Here is a 22,742-nt window from a genome sequence, read left to right as displayed (position 1 = left end):
TCCACTTTGAGAGGAAATTTTTTTCACCCACCCTGATGCAATCACAAAATATAGAGCTAATTCAACCGTAGAGCTCCTGATGAATTCATTGCTAGCACAATGGTGCTTTGTCTACAGATATTCAAGTACGACTATCTGGATGTATTATTAGAATTCTGTGAAAACGTTTTAATTAAATATTATCAAGAAAAACTGAAATTATTATATTACAGAGTGTAAAATTAAATATAATAGGAAGATAATTTCGAAATGTCAGTGATCATGACGTAATGCTTACAGTGAACAGATCTTTTGCACATCCATAACGTAGCTAGATGCAATCCTTACGGAAGATGCACTGCAAAGCAAATAAATCTCTACCTTTGAATAAAGATTGTCGGATTTGGACAGAGTTTAGATGCATTTGAAAGGTAATGGAAATCAACAGATAAGATAAAAGAGATTTACTTAAACAATTTTGTTTTTCTTCATGGAGCAAATTATATAAAAAAGACAATAAACCAGGTAGTACAAATACGGAACTTAATCAACTGATGCAAGAGTCTAAATTTAACTGTTTTATCGCGACGTTATGCTGCCAATTTGACTAGCCATTTATAATTGTTTTCTAGAAATATAGAAATATAATTTATGAGTTACTTGTAATATTCTAGTCATTAAAATAGTTTTCAATGTTTGTTAAAGTATACATCCTTAAATATTAGTTCGTAATTCGATTTCTTTAAATAAACTAACCCGGCGTTTCCCGACCTTTTTTTGGCTCGCGTTCCAGTTGGTAGTACATCATGCTAAATTGTACCACTTCGTAAAAATGATGGTATTCCAAGTGTATTACTTTATTATTATTATCTTTATTTGTGTAGAGATACAATGTATCTGATACAAACTTCATGTTCACTTTATAAACTTTGTAAGGTGTAAGATCTTAGTTTTAAAACTTTTTTTAAATAATTAAAAATTGTGTATGTATTTTTCTCTTCAAGATTATTAATTAATTTACAAAGTTCTTCTTTAGGATTACTATATTTGTGCCCAAATCTTCTAAATTAATTTCTTTTAAGCATTCTACTACCTCTAAGCACCAATTGAATTTAATGTTGCTTGGATAGAACTTACCCATTACAATCCAGTCTCTTTAAGCAGATCTTTACATAGTTATCATTTAAGTTCTGTCACATGATAATTCTATTAAATTTTCTTTATCTTTTATAGATAATGATGTAGCTTTTCCTAAATTTTCTTTATAGAAGGGGTTTGAAATCCAATTATCATTTGTGTTTTATGACCGCCAATTATAGATTATTTTTCGAATACCACCAACCAACAACTCGCGTACCATCAGTGATACGCGTACCATAGGTTGGAAAACGCTGAACTAACAGATTGAGCCTCTTTCTAAAATACTTGAAGTAATTAGCCACTCTATAATTTCAATGTAGCATGATATTGATACCTTTTATTCGGTTATTTATTTAACAAGTGTGGAAAGTAGTACTTTTCCTCACGCGAGGCAGGGTTTGCACGCACGAGCGAGCGAAGCGATGCGAGTGCAAGTGCAAATTGCCGAGTGTGAGGAAAATACTTTACACTAGAGTTAAATATTATATTTTTTCTGCAACCATTTATTAACTAAAAAAATTAAAAATTTCATTTTTACAGTCTACAAAAAGTAATTTATTTATTATAAACAATTATTGTTATATTACAATTATTTACATTACTTAAGTATTTACATTACTTATTACATTTTCTGCTGTTTCTTTTATTGATGGAGGAGTGTTTTCTAAACAGGAATCACTAGAATCCATTTTAAATTTCTATAAGGTAACACTATAACCTTTTTAACTGTTATAATTAAAAATATCTAATTATTTATTAAAGTATTATTTTTATTTCTATATTCCTTTCAATTTTTATTTTATTTTTTAATATTTGTTTTTTAATTATTTAGTTACGTTAAATAAGCTTATTAAAGTTTTACACAAAATATTTATGTTAATAACAAAACTTCTTATATCAAGGAAGCACAATAAAGTTTTTCCACACACTGGTGCGGAAAGTGACACTAATGGGAATTTCCCCCCACAAGTGTGGGAAGTTGGGCATTACACAGCTGATTTTAATTGAGTAATGAGAACTTCCCGACATGGTTGCAGAAAAAAGTATATTATATAATTCCTTAAAGTGGTGAACATTTTTCTTTTTGTGTTCAAGTGCTAATCTTTATAGCAAAGTTTGTTCAATTTGTTTTATTTATTTCCAGTATCTTTTTTGTTTTTTATCTTTTTTATGAATAGCTGAGTAAATCTCAAAGGAATAATGGAAAGCCTACTCCACTTATTTCTGGATTTAATCCAAAAAGATAAATAAATAAATGCTGTAAATCATCAAGCTAGGATCCATGGTATCTCAATACAGGAAAGAAAATTGCCAACAATATGCACAATTCTTTGGTAAATACGAAAATTCAACAATGGAGCCATTATTTTTTCTAGAGAAATTAAATAAAAAATGGTAAATAAAAGTGTGTAGTATTAGAGAGACAGATTGCGTTGGGTGAGAAATTGGATTGATTGAATAAAGCTGTTAAAAAAAAGAGAAAGCACAATGTGTGTACAAAACTGGCCATTATGTGTACATTGTTATAGCCGGTGGTGATACAGGTCAAGACCTGCAATGAAGACCATACCACAAACCCTGTACAAACACTTCGACAGTTATCACCTTCCACTTCTTCGCCTTGTCTTCTGTTTTAACACCTTTATTATCTCCAGTGTGACACATGTATCTCGAGGTTACTTCCACCTTACATTGTCACTATCTTGTTCCATTAATTTCAATTATTATTACCATTATTTTATTATTAACTAATATCACGAGTTGTAAAACATGTTTAGAAAAATCATTTAACGTTACAACAGATTTTAGACCAAATCTGCAAAAGTGCCACTTTACTGCATGTATTTTTGAGTTTTGGAAAATGGTTATGAGGTTTTTCTTTAAAAATTGCAATACTAATTAAAATCTTTCTTGAAAAAGTTTTAGGAAACAGTTTAAATAAAGCTTAAAAGAAATAAGAAAAATTTGCAGCGTGTCATGGCGAATGAAATCAGGATAATACCCAACACTCAGGGATTCGACTACATTTTCAAGAAAAACTAAATTCGTAGAAAACTGAGTTAGAAGTCCATTTCTTAAGAGAAAACTAAACTTTCTATGTGCTTCAGGGCAATTTTGTTTTGGGTCTTGTTAAGTCTTGTTGAGTGGTGAAGTGACGATTGTTTTATCGATTGCGGTTTTGTAGAAGTGTGTGGGTGGCTGTAAGGTGAATAAGGTAACTGAGCAGGTGTAAGCCTTGCTAAAAGGGCAAGAATAGAGCCGTTATACATCTATTGTACATCTCCTTTTACCATAAATAAATGTTACGTGTATAGCAACCTTGAATATCTCCTTAAAGCGGTCCATGACACAGCCTCTAAAGACTGCCTCAGTTACTACTCAGCTCCTTGCACTGTTCATTTTTATTTAAATTCATCTCATATATTTACAGCTGGTTGTTAGTTTTTGTTTTATTTGTGTATTTACCTACAACGCCTTACAGTCTTTTGAAAGCCTTCTCTACCATTAGGTGGACCGCAGTATCGGATGTTAAAGTAACAATTAAGTGCCTCATTACATTACCAAAGTCTCAAGAAATGGATAAATAATTCCACGATGTTCTGTGACTGGGCTAAAGAATGGATATTAAGGGGTTACTGTATCGAGGACGGAACAACCAAATTTCCCCAAAGAGGGAAGTCCTCTTCCTGAGGAGATTCTTTAAAGAATACTTAATTTGGAATCTTTCTTTCCAATTTGGGATGAGCGAACAAAGAGGATTGTGCAGGCGCAGAATACCAGTAACCCCATTTCCTAGAACTAATGTGGAAATCTTCAACGGTACACCTTCTGAGGGAACCAGGGAGTCGGTTTACCCTAATTACAGATTAGCCGTTTTCCCTAGGGCTTCCTTGGTTCCTTGGTTGAGCCTTTTTGAAGGGAGTTCTCTAGAAGGTGCATTGGAAGGAGTTTTAATTTCAGGGATTACTTATCCCTAACTATCAGATCTCCCCGTTCTTTCTAGAACATTCCTAGAAAACCTATATAGTTAAAAGATGAAGAATGGAGATCCGCCGAATGGGAGTCAGGAGTAAGGGTTACTTTAGCACCAGCGAATGTTCTTCTAACCTCCGGCAAGTTAGTTATCTTTTATGACGGTTAGTCGTTCTCATCGTAGAACTTTTCTAGAGAAATTGGACGAGTTGTTTCATAATCTAGACGCATTGTGAAGTGAGCAGATACTCCTAGAACCAGCACGAGCGCTGTAGACCTATTTGGTCTCCGGTACATTGCTCTCCCTTAACAGAACCGAAAAAAAAAAGTAATAAAAACATATAACTTTCACGAAATGCGTTTTTCGGGCAGAGAATCCAGAGTTTCAATAGCAGTAGTTAACCCATTTTTTGCTACGAGTCAAACAACTGCATAATTGACAATTTCTAAAGCAAATTTTGAATTTAAATAAAAATGGGTGTCTTTCTCGATGTGAAGCAAGCCTTCGATCGGGTGTGGCACCCGGGCTTGTTCTGGAAACTCAAAGGCATTCTTCCGTTCACACACTTCCTCATCTTGAAGTCCTATTTGTCAGATCGTTATTTTCAAATTCAAATCGGAACATGGTATTCAGCTAAACATTGTATTGAAGAGGGTGTTCCTCAAGGACCTATCCTGTATGTTATATGCACAGCAGACATACCAATTCATCCTGAAACTGTCCTCCTAACTTATGCAGATGATACCGCTATACTTTCTCCTCACACTGATCCGGTAACTTCACACAGAAACCTTCCAACTCATCTCTTTTCTCTTGAGGAATGGTTTAAAAAAATTGAAAATCAAGTTAAATGAAACAAAATCTCAAAATATTACTTTTACTCTCCGCCGCATCACTCTTCCTCCGCATCTTCTATGACTCAATTCCAATTCCTCCTGCCAATGTTGTCCGTTATCTTGGGCTTTATTTAGACAAAAGACTGACTTAGAACCCGCGCACACGACTTAAACGAACTGAAGTTAACAGGCGCTATCGACTACTTAAAAGACTACTAGACCAACGTTCAAAACTTTCATTTAATAACAAACGACTGATTTCAGTTCTGTACTAAAACCCGCCTGGACGTACGGTATTGAACTGTGGGGTTCAACGAAACGCTCCAATCTTCACAGAATTCAATCTCTTCAGTCTCAAAATTCTCCGCACTATCGTTAACGCTCCATTTTATGTTTCAAATCTAACCATCCACACAGAGCTGGAAATTCCGTTTGTAGGTCCAGGTTACACGAACTCGCTATAAAAGTTTTCATCAGAACTTGCACTCTCATTCCAATCTCTTGTCCTCCATTTATCATCTCATCACCATCCAGATCATCTCTCCCAGACGATTAAAACGTCAGTGGCCTCGCGATTTCCCCTCTTCTGAGGAGAGTAGCTAATACTGGAGACGACCTAGGGAGTGTTATCACTGGGTAACTTCTCTCCTCAATTAGTGAGTTTGTAGTGGAGTCAGCTATTGTCACTGTTACTTATGGTGCATCTAGCGCTCGTGTAACTTAACAAATAAATTTAAAAATAAAAATAACGATGCGTTAATGATGTTAATTTGACTTTATTGTTCGTTTTTTACCCCCTGCAATTAAAAAGATTAATAGTGAGTATAAATAATGACGACAACGCAGTGGAAAACTTTCATTATCTAATAACTGCAATAATTACAAAAAATTTCCTCCAATTTTTATATCTTATTACACATTTTAAACTGGCAACATTTAAATACGAATGTTTTGCTTGATCACAAATATTTTTATAAAACATGCAAGGGATTAATTCCTGTAAGAGAGTGAAATCTACTGATAACTGTGTTTCCTGCTATTTGTTTTCATCTTTTTTACTCTTAGCTATTTTTACCCACTTTTATTTACTCATATATTGTATTATTGACAGATAAGCTTGCTAAAAATAAATATTCGTTTACAATGCAGCCGCCAAAGTTTGATCAAAAAACTGTTGTCAAACAGGCATACTGTTGTACATTCTGTCGCTTCAATTGTTACGATTTGCTTTTAAAGCTTTTTCAAATTTGGGATTTAATTGTTAGTTTATAATATACGTTTAATTTTTCTTGGCTTAATTATATGTATGAGGGTTTATTATTAGTATCAGTTCAATTAGAACTTATAAACGTTTTAGGTTATTAGCAACCGAAGCATTTATCGGGACTCTAGAACAGCATTCTTTCGTTTCTGATTTTTTAAGTATTACTGTTGACCGAGTAGACAGCTCGCCAGAACGTATGCTCTCTATTAATAAATAATATTTCGCTTTTTCCACACACTGTAAGCATTATTGATGTTACAATCAGAAAAGTTGCAAAGGAACAACCGTTTAACTATAATTTAATACGTTTTCTAAACACTACACGCCAAAATTTGTCACAAATTGAATATATTTCTTCAAGGCATTTTATAAGAAACCTAGGCATTACAGATATTGTTTAAATAACAGCACACAGGGAAAGGATCTGAGTACTGTGGATTGCAACGAGGAGATCCCGGGTTCGAATCCAGCTGCTGCCCCTTAGATTTTCTCTTCCTAGGAGCTTCTTACAGCTCACTGTTCGGTGATGGACAGTGTTGTCTGTAACGAGAGAACACTGTCCGGAGACCGGTAGTGCAATGGAAAAAGCTCCGGGCGCTAATGACCTCAGAGGTTGACTCGCCTTAACTTAAAGAATAAATAAATTTCAAAGTATGTTTAACTTAAAACTAGGCTTGTAACTAGCATTTTAGGCTACTGGATGAATTAATAAAGTATCTAGGCATTATAGATAAATTCATATTCTTCAGGTTATATATTTAGAGTTAGTTACGTTTAACACTGCATTGCCAATGCTCGAACTTAGTCAGTTATTGCCAATGTGGAGTCATATTGACTCCATAATTTATTTTTATCTTTTTTTTATATTGATTTCAATTTTAATAATAAAATTTGCATTAAACGATGAGAAAGAATAGGAATTAAGAACGAAAAAACAAATTTTGCCCACAAATCGACGCAGAAGGAATTAACTTCAACTTATTTCTAGTATTTTCTAGAATCCTGATTAGCTGCCTTCTGATCAGGGGCTTTTTCATTTTTTTAATTACATTCACTAGTTTTTCAATTACTGTGCGCTGTTGACACGGATCGGAAATTACCCAATTCGCTACAAGTTTTTGCTGCAATTCGGACAGAAAATCAATTCTAGAAAGAGGCTTTTTTTTGTGCCCTGATACTTTCTATGAAAATTATGTAAATTTATCAAATAAGCATTTAGGCAATAATCTGGAGTTATGTTAATAACAGAAAATCTACTTATATTACTAATCAGGAGTCGAAATGACTCCGATATATTGAAAATGACTCTTATGATTTAAGTGAACCAATCTGAAAAAAGAAACTAAGAATTCCACGGTCTTCAGCTCGTGACTATCCAAATGGTGAGAGAGTGGGGATAGCATATCTAAGAGCATTTCGGGATAGCTATGAGATGAGGGGAAACAGAGACCATTCCTATTTTTTTTTGGAGTCAAATTGACTCAGGATTGGCAATGCAGTGTTAGCTCCACGCGTTAAATGGTAAATTCGATTTTTATATGGTTTACGAATGCTTTTGAGAATTTTGAAGGATGAGGGAAGCGCGCCCACGCAAGGGTTGGAGATAACTGGCATGCCATGACTATTCATGCAAAAGGTTTATTTTAACAGAAATTCTATTAAAATTCATTGTAGGCAAAGTTGGTTATTTTAACCTTTGATATATAACATATGTCTATAGAGGGAAGGGATTAGCTATGAGGTTAGCATACTGGACTCCCACGCGGAGGTCCCGGGTTCGAATCCAGCAGCTGACCCTTAGATTTTCTCTTTCTAGGAGCTTCTTACAGCTCACTGTCCGGCAGTGCACTGGAAAAAGCTCCGGGCGCTAATAACCTCAGATGTTGATGCGCCAAAAAAAAAAAAAAAAAAAAAAATATGTCTATAGCAAATACATACTACTAACATAGATTTCATTTTGACCTGCCAACTAATGTGTATAAAAATTGTCATTTCAGATTTAGCTTTGTTCAGAAAAAGTTAGCTTTGCCAGAGTGTAGTTCGAAGCTACCTTCTAAATAAAGTGGCGAAATTCTTGTTAAACTTCATTGCATTCCTTCGAGCGGATCACGTTTGGAAAGACTATTCACCAGGATCAACTCAGCATTATTTATTATAAAATTTAGCTGAAAATATTTCGTTATTTTCCATTTAAGATGGATAATGTTACATGTTTTCTTAAATATATGGAATTTCTAAAATCTTAACATTTTGATGTAGGTTACGTTCTTTTCTAAATTTATATTTTGGTTTTACTTTATTGATAAAATGAGTTACCACTTCTTAAACCTAAAAAATATGGTTTGAAAAATTTGCATGATGATCTTTTAAACAACTATCAAAAAATCTGAGAAAATCGATCATAAAATTGATTCCAAGGAATTTTTTTTTGCTATTCGGTTGAGTAAGTCTTTTCGTTAATCTCTCTTCAATCGAGTCAAATTTTTGTCTTTTCCAATAGAATTTCATTACAAAGGAAACAGTGGTTGCAGGCAAAGTTAAGTGAATAGAGAACGTTGGAACTAACTATTGTCTCCTCCAGCATCCGAACAAAGAGATATCTAAGACTAAAGTGTTGATCTCCATCTTTACTAAACATTTAGAACTAATGCTTTCTACTTTGCTGCCTAAAAAACAACCTCTTTGTAGTAATTTGCCTGCAGTTTCAGAATATAACCCTTTTGAATAAATACATTATTTTGGACTGCTTGCATGTTGATGATCATCCTGATCAGGTTTACTGTGATAGCGCTCTCAAACAAATCCTTAAGGTAAATGTTTAAAGGCAACTTTGGAATCTTAGAATCTTAATAAAGTTGAAAGGGAGTTCAATAAAGGTAAACCCTTTCTGTAAATATACTCCGCAAGGAAATAGTCATTTATTTAGAATGCCAAAGAATATAATTCATTTAACAAATCTTCCTAAATACACGTATCCCCAAAGTTTAATTATTATTTTAGGCGAAATGGCAGGAAGCAGGAACTTAAAATTTATGAAACGATAAAAAAAATATATATCATAATATTTATAACTGGATTTTACTAAATTCTTAATATCAAATTGGAAATCTACAATCTCTGCTGAATTATTATGTAATAATATATGACGTTATACATAAATGGATCTAGTGCCTGCAAAAAGCGTTTTGTCAATATGTTACCTAGAATAATTGGTTGTTTCTATCAATATCTGTTCTGTAAAATATCTGTTCATATTTTTTTCTTTAACAAATATTGTAGACTCCATTATAAAGGTTTTATTAAATTTGTGTTATCACTTGCTTAATGCAAGAGTCTTTACCTCTCAAATCCATAGATTTCGCAACTTTTGTGGCATCCACAGACCTACTGCTTGGCATAATGGACTCCATAATCTTATCTAGGAACTGGCCTTTTTAAAGGAAGCATGGATATGCACTCAGACTTTAAATAGGATTTAATATACGTAATATAAAATCACTACAGATAATGTAGAAATACTCGTACAAATTTATTTTTAGTCTTGTATTGATTAATTTGATATCTTAGTTTAAATTACGAGTACATAATTTAAACTGTTCCTTAACATTTTTGTGTTACCCATCTTTTTTTTTTTTTTTTTCTGTTGTGACAGTTTGGGTGTATTTATTTTGTGACAATTCATTTGTATTGAGTGATTAAGAGCAGTTTACTATAAGCTGCACTTTTGCATCACTGCAGAGACTGCATCGTTTCTAGCCTATTTTGCCATCTAACGTTTCTAATTGCATTACCCCATTACTCACCCTAGAGATCACAATAGAGCCTTGCAAGAAAGCATATTCGCTTAGTAATCTTACCTTTCCATTTGTTGTACTACAGATCATATAAAACAAAACAACACCTCATCCCCAGCAAAACTTCAATTCTTTTTTTTTTCTTAATAAACAATCACTTTTAGCTTTTTAACTCGTGGTATTGACCTATAGGAAGGTCACTTGTTAAAAATAGATTCCACTTAGAGTAATTGAAATAATGCTGCTAAACGTTGATAACACCAGAGGTTAGGCTTAATTAGATAAGACACTGACGAGCCTCCCAATTTTATTGGCCTTTTTGTAATGCGTTTTAAATGGTATTCATTTGAAAATATTATAATTAATTTTATTTAGTTTGGATTTGAATAATTTATTACATAATTTAAGATATGAATGGTAATCGTCTTCCATTGTATTGAACCAATATTGTTATAAATGTTATAAATGCAATTTTTCATTCTAGTCGATTATCATTGGAAATTACAATATTTGGATTATCTTTATGTATTTTAGTTAAAAAAAATCTATTCTTAAAGTTAATTATTATAAAGTCATTGCAATATTAAGACACCTAACCACTCTATCTTGCAGTTGGTTAATGGTTAATTGGCCTACCTAGGCCACCTAGTGGTCAGATAATAGTTTAATGAATTAAAAAGTAAGGAATTAGACAGGGAAAATCTATAACTCTAAAGTAGCCGACTATAAGTAAACTGTCCGATTCCATTGCTATGATCTGAATCAATCAACCTACCATTAGTTCAAACTCTACTAAAATAAAAATTGGTATCATAGTTTCTATTTAACATTGACTTAGAAACCAGAAACTGGACGTAGATAAGCTTGTAACAATAAACGAGAGTATTTAACTCTCATACTCTTCTACTATGCTGGAAACATTAAAAATGTGTAGAATGTATGCCATAAAACGTTGCAATTCCTTCTAAACGTGATATAAAATGAAAGGAGAGGAATGTCAATTATTTTTGTATGAAAAATGTTTTAGTTAAGCTGAGTGCCAGGAAAACCTACTTTTTAAATAATATGAGAACAAATTAAACATATCTTTTTGCTCTCACTATTACTTTAAATTATTATAGTAACGTTATTTGATTCTTAGTAATTGTTACCACCTGTCTATTCCTTATTCCTACCACATCTGACTATTATTTCCATTATTAGTTTCATCTTATATTGTTTATTTTTACCGTGATTATTGACATAATATTAAGATATCCATAATTATCACATTACGTTTTAAATCATTCGTTAATTACGCAATACTTAAGTTTTACAGTGCCAGTAATAAAATAGAAAAATTCATTCACTTTAATTATGTAGTATACTTTTAAAATCGACAGAAGAGTATACTTGATTGGGTTATTCATCACTGGGTGCAATACTTAATGTATTACAAGTCGGAAAAGTGAAATAAAAATAAACTATTTGAATATGAGAAAATACAAGCATGTCTAGAACATATTTAACCTATATAAAGTAAATGTTGATACCGTCTTTATGAGCCATTTAAAATTAAGACAGAAGTCTTTTTTTGATTTAAACATATAAATCTCAGAAAATCTTCTTCCATTCCAAAAGCTGTTTATACAATAAATTATATTATAACTGGAATTCTATACTCTTTTCACTGTTACAAAAAAGATGAAGTTTTTATATTATCTCCAACGATTTCGATTGAAAACTTGTAAAATGAAATAAGGACGACCCGGTGTGTATCAACCAGCACTGTTCTACTAAATGGTTACTTGAGATTAAAATCACTTATTTTTAGCTAATCTACACCAGGATTTCAGTTTTTTCCATGTGTTTCACGCATGTAATATGAAATAAGGACGACCCTGTGTGTATCAACCAGTACTGTTCTACTAAATGGTTACTTGATATTAAAATCACTTATTTTTTAGCTAATCTAGACCAGGATTTCAGTTTTTTCCATGTGTTTCACGCATGTAATATGAAATAAGGACGACCCTGTGTTTATCAACCAGTACTGTTCTACTAAATGGTTACTTGATATTAAAATCACTTATTTTTTAGCTAATCTAGACCAGGATTTCAGTTTTTTCCATGTGTTTCACGCATGTAATATGAAATAAGGACGACCCTGTGTTTATCAACCAGTACTGTTCTACTAAATGGTTACTTGATATTAAAATCACTTATTTTTTAGCTAATCTAGACCAGGATTTCAGTTTTTTCCTTGTGTTTTACGCATGTCATATGAAATAAGGACGACGCTGCATGTATCAACCAGTACTGTTCTACTAAATGGTTACTTGAGATTAAAATCACTTATTTTTAGCTAATCTACACCAGGATTTCAGTTTTTTTCCATGTGTTTTACGCATGTCATATGAAATAAGAACGACACTGTGTGTATCAACCAGCACTGTTCTACTAAATGGTTACTTGAGATTAAAATCACTTATTTTTAGCTAATCTACACCAGGATTTCAGTTTTTTCCATGTGTTTTACGCATGTCATATGAAATAAGGACGACCCGGTGTGTATCAACCAGCACTGTTCTACTAAATGGTTACTTGAGATTAAAATCACTTATTTTTTAGCTAATCTAGACCAGGATTTCAGTTTTTTCCATGTGTTTTACGCATGTCATATGAAATAAGGACGACGCTGCATGTATCAACCAGTACTGTTCTACTAAATGGTTACTTGAGATTAAAATCACTTATTTTTTAGCTAATCTAGACCAGGATTTCAGTTTTTTCCATGTGTTTTACGCATGTCATATGAAATAAGGACGACGCTGCATGTATCAACTGTTCTACTAAATGGTTACTTGATATTAAAATCACTTATTTTTTAGCTAATCTAGACCAGGATTTCAGTTTTTTCCATGTGTTTTACGCATGTCATATGAAATAAGGACGACGCTGCATGTATCAACCAGTACTGTTCTACTAAATGGTTACTTGATATTAAAATCACTTATTTTTTAGCTAATCTAGACCAGGATTTCAGTTTTTTCCATGTGTTTTACGCATGTCATATGAAATAAGGACGACGCTGCATGTATCAACTGTTCTACTAAATGGTTACTTGATATTAAAATCACTTATTTTTTAGCTAATCTAGACCAGGATTTCAGTTTTTTCCATGTGTTTTACGCATGTCATATGAAATAAGGACGACGCTGCATGTATCAACTGTTCTACTAAATGGTTACTTGATATTAAAATCACTTATTTTTTAGCTAATCTAGACCAGGATTTCAGTTTTTTCCTTGTGTTTTACGCATGTCATATGAAATAAGGACGACGCTGCATGTATCAACCAGTACTGTTCTACTAAATGGTTACTTGATATTAAAATCACTTATTTTTTAGCTAATCTAGACCAGGATTTCAGTTTTTTCCATGTGTTTTACGCATGTCATATGAAATAAGGACGACGCTGCATGTATCAACTGTTCTACTAAATGGTTACTTGATATTAAAATCACTTATTTTTTAGCTAATCTAGACCAGGATTTCAGTTTTTTCCATGTGTTTTACGCATGTCATATGAAATAAGGACGACGCTGCATGTATCAACCAGCACTGTTCTACTAAATGGTTACTTGATATTAAAATCACTTATTTTTTAGCTAATCTAGACCAGGATTTCAGTTTTTTCCATGTGTTTTACGCATGTCATATGAAATAAGGACGACGCTGCATGTATCAACTGTTCTACTAAATGGTTACTTGATATTAAAATCACTTATTTTTTAGCTAATCTAGACCAGGATTTCAGTTTTTTCCATGTGTTTTACGCATGTCATATGAAATAAGGACGACGCTGCATGTATCAACCAGCACTGTTCTACTAAATGGTTACTTGATATTAAAATCACTTATTTTTTAGCTAATCTAGACCAGGATTTCAGTTTTTTCCATGTGTTTTACGCATGTCATATGAAATAAGGACGACGCTGCATGTATCAACCAGTACTGTTCTACTAAATGGTTACTTGATATTAAAATCACTTATTTTTTAGCTAATCTAGTCCAGGATTTCAGTTTTTTCCATGTGTTTTACGCATGTCATATGAAATAAGGACGACGCTGCATGTATCAACTGTTCTACTAAATGGTTACTTGATATTAAAATCACTTATTTTTTAGCTAATCTAGACCAGGATTTCAGTTTTTTCCATGTGTTTTACGCATGTCATATGAAATAAGGACGACGCTGCATGTATCAACCAGTACTGTTCTACTAAATGGTTACTTGATATTAAAATCACTTATTTTTTAGCTAATCTAGACCAGGATTTCAGTTTTTTCCATGTGTTTTACGCATGTCATATGAAATAAGGACGACGCTGCATGTATCAACTGTTCTACTAAATGGTTACTTGATATTAAAATCACTTATTTTTTAGCTAATCTAGACCAGGATTTCAGTTTTTTCCATGTGTTTTACGCATGTCATATGAAATAAGGACGACGCTGCATGTATCAACTGTTCTACTAAATGGTTACTTGATATTAAAATCACTTATTTTTTAGCTAATCTAGACCAGGATTTCAGTTTTTTCCATGTGTTTTACGCATGTCATATGAAATAAGGACGACGCTGCATGTATCAACCAGTACTGTTCTACTAAATGGTTACTTGATATTAAAATCACTTATTTTTTAGCTAATCTAGACCAGGATTTCAGTTTTTTCCATGTGTTTTACGCATGTCATATGAAATAAGGACGACGCTGCATGTATCAACTGTTCTACTAAATGGTTACTTGATATTAAAATCACTTATTTTTTAGCTAATCTAGACCAGGATTTCAGTTTTTTCCATGTGTTTTACGCATGTCATATGAAATAAGGACGACGCTGCATGTATCAACCAGCACTGTTCTACTAAATGGTTACTTGATATTAAAATCACTTATTTTTTAGCTAATCTAGACCAGGATTTCAGTTTTTTCCATGTGTTTTACGCATGTCATATGAAATAAGGACGACGCTGCATGTATCAACTGTTCTACTAAATGGTTACTTGATATTAAAATCACTTATTTTTTAGCTAATCTAGACCAGGATTTCAGTTTTTTCCATGTGTTTTACGCATGTCATATGAAATAAGGACGACGCTGCATGTATCAACTGTTCTACTAAATGGTTACTTGATATTAAAATCACTTATTTTTTAGCTAATCTAGACCAGGATTTCAGTTTTTTCCATGTGTTTTACGCATGTCATATGAAATAAGGACGACGCTGCATGTATCAACCAGCACTGTTCTACTAAATGGTTACTTGATATTAAAATCACTTATTTTTTAGCTAATCTAGACCAGGATTTCAGTTTTTTCCATGTGTTTTACGCATGTCATATGAAATAAGGACGACGCTGCATGTATCAACTGTTCTACTAAATGGTTACTTGATATTAAAATCACTTATTTTTTAGCTAATCTAGACCAGGATTTCAGTTTTTTCCATGTGTTTTACGCATGTCATATGAAATAAGGACGACGCTGCATGTATCAACTGTTCTACTAAATGGTTACTTGATATTAAAATCACTTATTTTTTAGCTAATCTAGACCAGGATTTCAGTTTTTTCCATGTGTTTTACGCATGTCATATGAAATAAGGACGACGCTGCATGTATCAACCAGCACTGTTCTACTAAATGGTTACTTGATATTAAAATCACTTATTTTTTAGCTAATCTAGACCAGGATTTCAGTTTTTTCCATGTGTTTTACGCATGTCATATGAAATAAGGACGACGCTGCATGTATCAACTGTTCTACTAAATGGTTACTTGATATTAAAATCACTTATTTTTTAGCTAATCTAGACCAGGATTTCAGTTTTTTCCATGTGTTTTACGCATGTCATATGAAATAAGGACGACGCTGCATGTATCAACTGTTCTACTAAATGGTTACTTGATATTAAAATCACTTATTTTTTAGCTAATCTAGACCAGGATTTCAGTTTTTTCCATGTGTTTTACGCATGTCATATGAAATAAGGACGACGCTGCATGTATCAACCAGTACTGTTCTACTAAATGGTTACTTGATATTAAAATCACTTATTTTTTAGCTAATCTAGACCAGGATTTCAGTTTTTTCCATGTGTTTTACGCATGTCATATGAAATAAGGACGACGCTGCATGTATCAACTGTTCTACTAAATGGTTACTTGATATTAAAATCACTTATTTTTTAGCTAATCTAGACCAGGATTTCAGTTTTTTCCATGTGTTTTACGCATGTCATATGAAATAAGGACGACGCTGCATGTATCAACTGTTCTACTAAATGGTTACTTGATATTAAAATCACTTATTTTTTAGCTAATCTAGACCAGGATTTCAGTTTTTTCCATGTGTTTTACGCATGTCATATGAAATAAGGACGACGCTGCATGTATCAACTGTTCTACTAAATGGTTACTTGATATTAAAATCACTTATTTTTTAGCTAATCTAGACCAGGATTTCAGTTTTTTCCATGTGTTTTACGCATGTCATATGAAATAAGGACGACGCTGCATGTATCAACTGTTCTACTAAATGGTTACTTGATATTAAAATCACTTATTTTTTAGCTAATCTAGACCAGGATTTCAGTTTTTTCCATGTGTTTTACGCATGTCATATGAAATAAGGACGACGCTGCATGTATCAACCAGCACTGTTCTACTAAATGGTTACTTGATATTAAAATCACTTATTTTTTAGCTAATCTAGACCAGGATTTCAGTTTTTTCCATGTGTTTTACGCATGTCATATGAAATAAGGACGACGCTGCATGTATCAACTGTTCTACTAAATGGTTACTTGATATTAAAATCACTTATTTTTTAGCTAATCTAGACCAGGATTTCAGTTTTTTCCATGTGTTTTACGCATGTCATATGAAATAAGGACGACGCTGCATGTATCAACTGTTCTACTAAATGGTTACTTGATATTAAAATCACTTATTTTTTAGCTAATCTAGACCAGGATTTCAGTTTTTTCCATGTGTTTTACGCATGTCATATGAAATAAGGACGACGCTGCATGTATCAACTGTTCTACTAAATGGTTACTTGATATTAAAATCACTTATTTTTTAGCTAATCTAGACCAGGATTTCAGTTTTTTCCATGTGTTTTACGCATGTCATATGAAATAAGGACGACGCTGCATGTATCAACCAGCACTGTTTACTATAAATGGTTACTTTAGATTGAAATTTGATCGATTTTTTTTTTTTAAATAAATATTTCTATTAAGTATATTTTTATCGAGATTTATGGCAGCCCAAACATTTCAATGTTAAACATTCATTCAATTTATATTTATGTTTAATTATATTTAATGTTTGGAAGGAATAACACCTGAACAGAAGTATGTAACGGAAGATTAAAGGAAAAACTTTGCAAAAGAAAACTGGAGATTTATTAAATTGGCCACAGATTGTGAGAGCTCTATATTAAAATGTTATTTAAAAGAGAAAATAGACTAGCTTAACCGAGGCATTATAGAGTTTGTTTGATTAGCTACTCATAACATGAATACTGTTTGCATAACGTGTTTTAATATCATATCCGATGAAATTGCTACTTTGGAGTGTTTCCCGAGCTTTTCTTTTTCAATTTTCCCACACATCTGGGTTAGAAATACTCTAGCAATAATTTTCTGTGCCTCTAATACCATTCTAATGATCATTATTACCATTTACTGCGTCAACGATTCTATGAACTTCTCACCTGAGGACGATAATGCTCGTTTCAACCTCCCATGAGTTCCATACAATTTTTGTACATACGATATACTATATGATATAAGGTTACCTACTCTTAATTCAAATCAGTCTTCAAACAGTATTTAACCGGCTTTTAAACCTTTTTCCGCACATTTAAAGAATCTTTAAACAATCATATATCACTGTTAAAAAGTTATTATGCAGTTTGAATGTAGCCGACTTAAAGTATATTGTTCTTTAAAAAGCAGCAATACATGAAAGGACCTGATAGAAAATTATCACTTTTATAATACTACTGCTGTGGGAATTTAGTAAAGTAATCGCCTATTTTTTCAGGCGGGGCTTAACGTCCAACTACCAATTAGGTGTCGTGAACGGTGGCGACTAGCAAACATACTTTATTGTAAATTTCTTTTATTAACCATTAAATAAAATCCAAGGCATATGACCGGGAATCGAACCCAGTACCACAATACACATTAGCTTCGCAGGTCTCGCTTCTAATCGCTCGGCTACCGTGGCACCCTTCTGCTGTGGAAATTGTTATATGATAATTTTCATTTTCCACTATATGCCTTAGAAAATCATGGTATCTGTTTGCCAAGCTATTGTCTGGACACAACTTCTCATAACCTTACTATAGCCTTACAGGAGTTGCTAATTAGGAAATCTGCTCACTCTACGGCGTTTGAGTGAATGCAAATCAATGTGTATGCTTCCTTCTACTGTTCACCCTTTATCGAGATGCGGTGTGTTGATTCTCCACTTAAAAGGGAGAATCGAGCCTGCCCATAGGGCTTGCAGTGGTAGTGGATGTTGGCTAGATTGGGTTTTGCGTACCCAACACAAACTGTACGTCATTATACCGTCTATCAGTGACATTCCTCACTTTCTCTACAATCTATTTCTATTGACAGCTGACCATTCCAATTATCTTCGACAGACATTCTCGCCATTTCTACTGATCTCTGACTTAACTATTTACTTTTATACTTTTCGTTAGTAAAACTTAACAAATTTACATTTTGGTTAAAATTATTACCAGTGCCTGCCAATAAGCAATTTTGGCAATTAGTTTTTCTTCCTTTCACAGAATAAATGACTTCCTTACTATAATAAGTAATTATTTATTTGTTTTGAGAAACCCAATCTGTAAATAATAAAATCAACCTTATACTATGAATAAACCAAAATAATTAAGCAACTAGTGACCCTAAGTTAGTATTTACCTAGCTCCACTTAGCCGCAAAAAGGCGCTACCAATCCCAGATCTGAACTCCAAACACTTCTGTTTTTAGCTACAGCTGTTTTCATCTCTAATTACATACACTGGGCCAAAAAAGTCTGTGAACACTAACCTAAATTTTATTACTTTTATTATTATCTTATTAGAAACTTCTTTTATTTTCAAATGAAATATACTATTCGATAGAGAGAAACCAGAATTTTTCATTTTATATTCAATCTTTTATTTTTGTTCAACAGGAATATCACAATTAAATGTTTAACAAAACAACACCCCAAACGAATGCAAAAAAAGTCTGTGAACACTTTGCAGAAATAAATCATTCTTACACATTGTACGTGAATTATAAATTTTAAAAACTTGTAGGACCTCCTATGTTCCTAATCACTTCCAACAAGCGAGCTTTCATCGATCCTAATAATTTTGTGGTCGTCAATGTTGGAATTTTATCCCACTCTTCTAAAATAGCGTTTTTTAGTTGTTCACGGTTTCTTATTCCTCGTTTATTTATTTCGCGGCTGATTTCATCCCACAAATGTTCTATTGGGTTAAGGTCTGGCAATTGTGGAGGGGTGTTTAGGCGCCAGAGTGTATTATTTAAAAGCCATTCCCGAGTTTTTAGTGCGGTATGTTTCGGGTCATTGTCTTGTTGGAAGACAAACGTTCCCTCCAACCCTAATTTTTTTGAATTTTCTTTTAAATTGCGTCTTAATATATCCACATACACATATTGGTCCATCATACCATTAATTAGATCTAACTTGCCCACTCCTTTAGCACTCATGCACCCCACACCAGAATGTTGCCTCCCCCATGCTTAAAAGTAGGCTTCATATTTTTCATTTTCATAGCTTCATTTCTTTTTCGCCACACTTTTTGTCGTCAATCAGACCCACATACATTGAATTTCGACTCATCTGAAAAGATTACGGTTTCCCAGAAACTAGAAAGCTTAGAAACATATTCTTTCGCGAAATCCAATCGGCGGTTACTATTTATTTTATTGATTAAAGGTTTTTTCCTCGGGACTCGACCGCAATAATCGTATTCATGTAATTTATTTCTAATTGTCTGTGGTGTTACGCTTACACATAACCACTTGATAATTCTTGACTGATTTTTTGAGCGCTTGTCCTGGGTTCTTCTCGAACAGACTTCAGAATTTGCCGTTTATGAAAGGAATTAAGTTTTGGTGGCCGTCCACTGCGTGGCCTACTAATCACATTTCCGTACTTTTTAATTATATTATGCACCGTTGAAGGGTTTTTTTGAACTATCTTCCCTATTTCTCGAATACTTTTTCTTTCATTTCGCTACGTCACAATAAGTTCTCGAATTGGTCTGGGAACTTCCATATTAGTGGTTAAATATGTACTAATTAGATTATTTATTCACAAAACTGACTGTAGTGGTTTCTACAATACAATAGAGAACTTTGAAACTTTATTCAATCGTTTTTCTGTTTGTTATCTTAATGTTTTTACATATTTATACAGCTGTTCACAGACTTTTTTTGCATTCGTTTGGGGTGTTGTTTTGTTAAACATTTAATTGTGATATTCCTGCTGAACAAAAATAAAAGATTGAATATAAAATGAAAAACTCTGGTTTCTGTCTATCGAACAGTATATTTCATTTGAAAATAAAAGAAGTTACTATTAAGATAATAATAAAAGTAATAAAATTTAGGTTAGTGTTCACAGACTTTTTTGGCCCAGTGTATATAATTATTTACATTACATATATAATTATTATTACTTTAGAAATGTTTGTTTGCTTTGCATTGGCTTGCAGCATCAATTGAGGATTATTCTCTAATATCTATGACTCACTAATATGAATTATACCTACTAAATTCCAACACATTTCCTGCTTGCATCTTTCTATTCATCAAAAACCTACTTAGAACACCCCGGTAGAAGTACTCTCAAACTTTATAGACTTTATAATGGCAATACTCGATTTTCCTGCTTTCATACATCTCGTTATCGCGTTCCACAGTTCTGGGTCACCGATTTAAGTCCACTTCTCACTAAAGTGTATGATCAACAACGGATTTTAGTTCGCAAATGTTGCTGGAAAAGGTAATGTACCGAAATACAATACTTGTATACAACATTCAGCGTTTCCATTCTTTATCTTGTGTAATCGCTTGGGCTATCATCATGATTATTATAAGTTTGAGATCTTCTTCTTCATTGCACTCTACACATACCAGGAAAGATCTCTTATTGATTCTGTACAGATATGAGCCACAAACTGTGTAATTAGATCATAACCTACTTATTGTCGTAATAACCCTTTTACTCACAGTCTTTTCTTTGTACCACGACCATTATGACAATTCGGGCATCATCAGCTTTTAAAATGAACCACTGTTGTCATTATTGTTTGTTATCTACCAGCGATTTCTGCAAGGCTCATTTAACTGCTTTTTGATTTAAAATAATTTTTGTTTTTAATTTATTTTGGAGTCAATGTAAAAGACAATTTGGATTTAAATGTTTCAATGAAACTGGCCCGTTCATATTTTAGTGAGAAACCTAATGAATGTTCTGTCTCTTATAGTACATCTTATTCACTCATTGAGGCTGCGAAATAGATTTATGGTATAAAAATCAATGGTTACATTCTTTAGAACGGTGTCAGCTTGTTATCAGCTCATTAGCATGTTGTTTTGGAAAATTATGTACGGTAGTGGGGATAAGTAATTTAAATATATAAAAGAAGACGTTACAGTCTCCAGTTAGTGTGCATATGGTGTTATTCAGTTAACAGTTAAATTGTTCAAATTTCATGTCGCTAATTGGAGATATATTGCTTAGATTCTATTTATGTAATTATTATTTTTATCACATTGTTATATTTATAAGTTACTTAACAATAATTTATTTTTATTTTTTGTTACAGGTGAGTAAGAATAGACTGGATTTCTTATTTTGTAAAAGTAAGTGATCCTACTGTTTAGTATTATTCTTGGTTAACAGGTTTTACTTTTTCAATTGAATTCACAATGATACTTTATTTTAGAACAATAATTCTTTCAATTTTGCATTCATAGCTTAAATAGTCCTCAATGTTATTGCAGCTCAATAGTTAGGATCGTAGAGTTACTTTTTTTCAAGATTATGTAGTAATTGCCCTGCAATAAGTACGAGGGTCGTTTGAAAAGTCCGTGCAAAAATAAAAACTACTTAATTTTTGTGGGTAAACCTTTTTTATTTTTCAACATAGTCTCCTTTTAGGTTTATACACTTCGTCCAACGCTGCTCTAGTTTGTTGATCCCTTCCGAATAATAGGATTTGTCCAAGTCTGAAAAATAGCCATTCGTTTCTGCAATCACCTCCTCGTTTGAATAAAATCTTTTTCCCGCCAGCCATTTCTTCATATTGGGGAACAAATAGTAGTCCGAGGGAGCCAAGTCTGGAGAATAGTGGGGATGTGAAACGAGTTGGAACCCTATTTCCATTAATTTTGCGACCACAACTGCTGAGGTGTGAGCTGGTGTGTTGTCGTGATGGAAAAGGACTTTTTTGTGGGCCAAAAAGTGGGCGTTTTTCTTGCAGCTCGGTTTTCAAACGGTCCAATAACGATGAATAATATGCACCTGTAATAGTTTTACCCTTTTCCAGATAGTCGATGAGGATTATTCCTTGCGAATCCCAAAAGACAGTCGCCATAATCTTTCCGGCCGAAGGAACGGTCTTCGCCTTTTTTGGCGCAGATTCCCCCTTGGTAACCCA

At 33.0% G+C, this 22,742-nt stretch overlaps 1 protein-coding gene across 3 annotated transcripts in view; it reads left to right on the top strand.

Moving 5' to 3' along the window:
• Dh44 (corticotropin-releasing diuretic hormone 44) overlaps positions 1–22,742 on the top strand; it is a 222,266-nt gene that overhangs the window by 115,606 nt on the left and 83,918 nt on the right. Inside the window, exon 2 of one of the 3 annotated variants that reach the window (XM_074127560.1) lies at positions 21,909–21,945. The exons of 1 other annotated variant lie outside the window; for it this stretch is intronic. The gene's annotated coding sequence lies outside the window, so the exon portion shown is untranslated. Of the gene's footprint in view, positions 1–21,756; positions 21,835–21,908; positions 21,946–22,742 lie in introns of those variants that run through there. One more of the 3 variants, XM_074127561.1, reaches the window with a different exon arrangement.

Source organism: Rhodnius prolixus, unplaced genomic scaffold (genome assembly GCF_049639745.1).
Source record: "Rhodnius prolixus isolate KJV_2025 unplaced genomic scaffold, Rpr scaffold_9, whole genome shotgun sequence".
Taxonomy (NCBI): domain Eukaryota; kingdom Metazoa; phylum Arthropoda; class Insecta; order Hemiptera; family Reduviidae; genus Rhodnius; species Rhodnius prolixus.
This window is presented reverse-complemented; position numbering and strand designations above follow the sequence as displayed.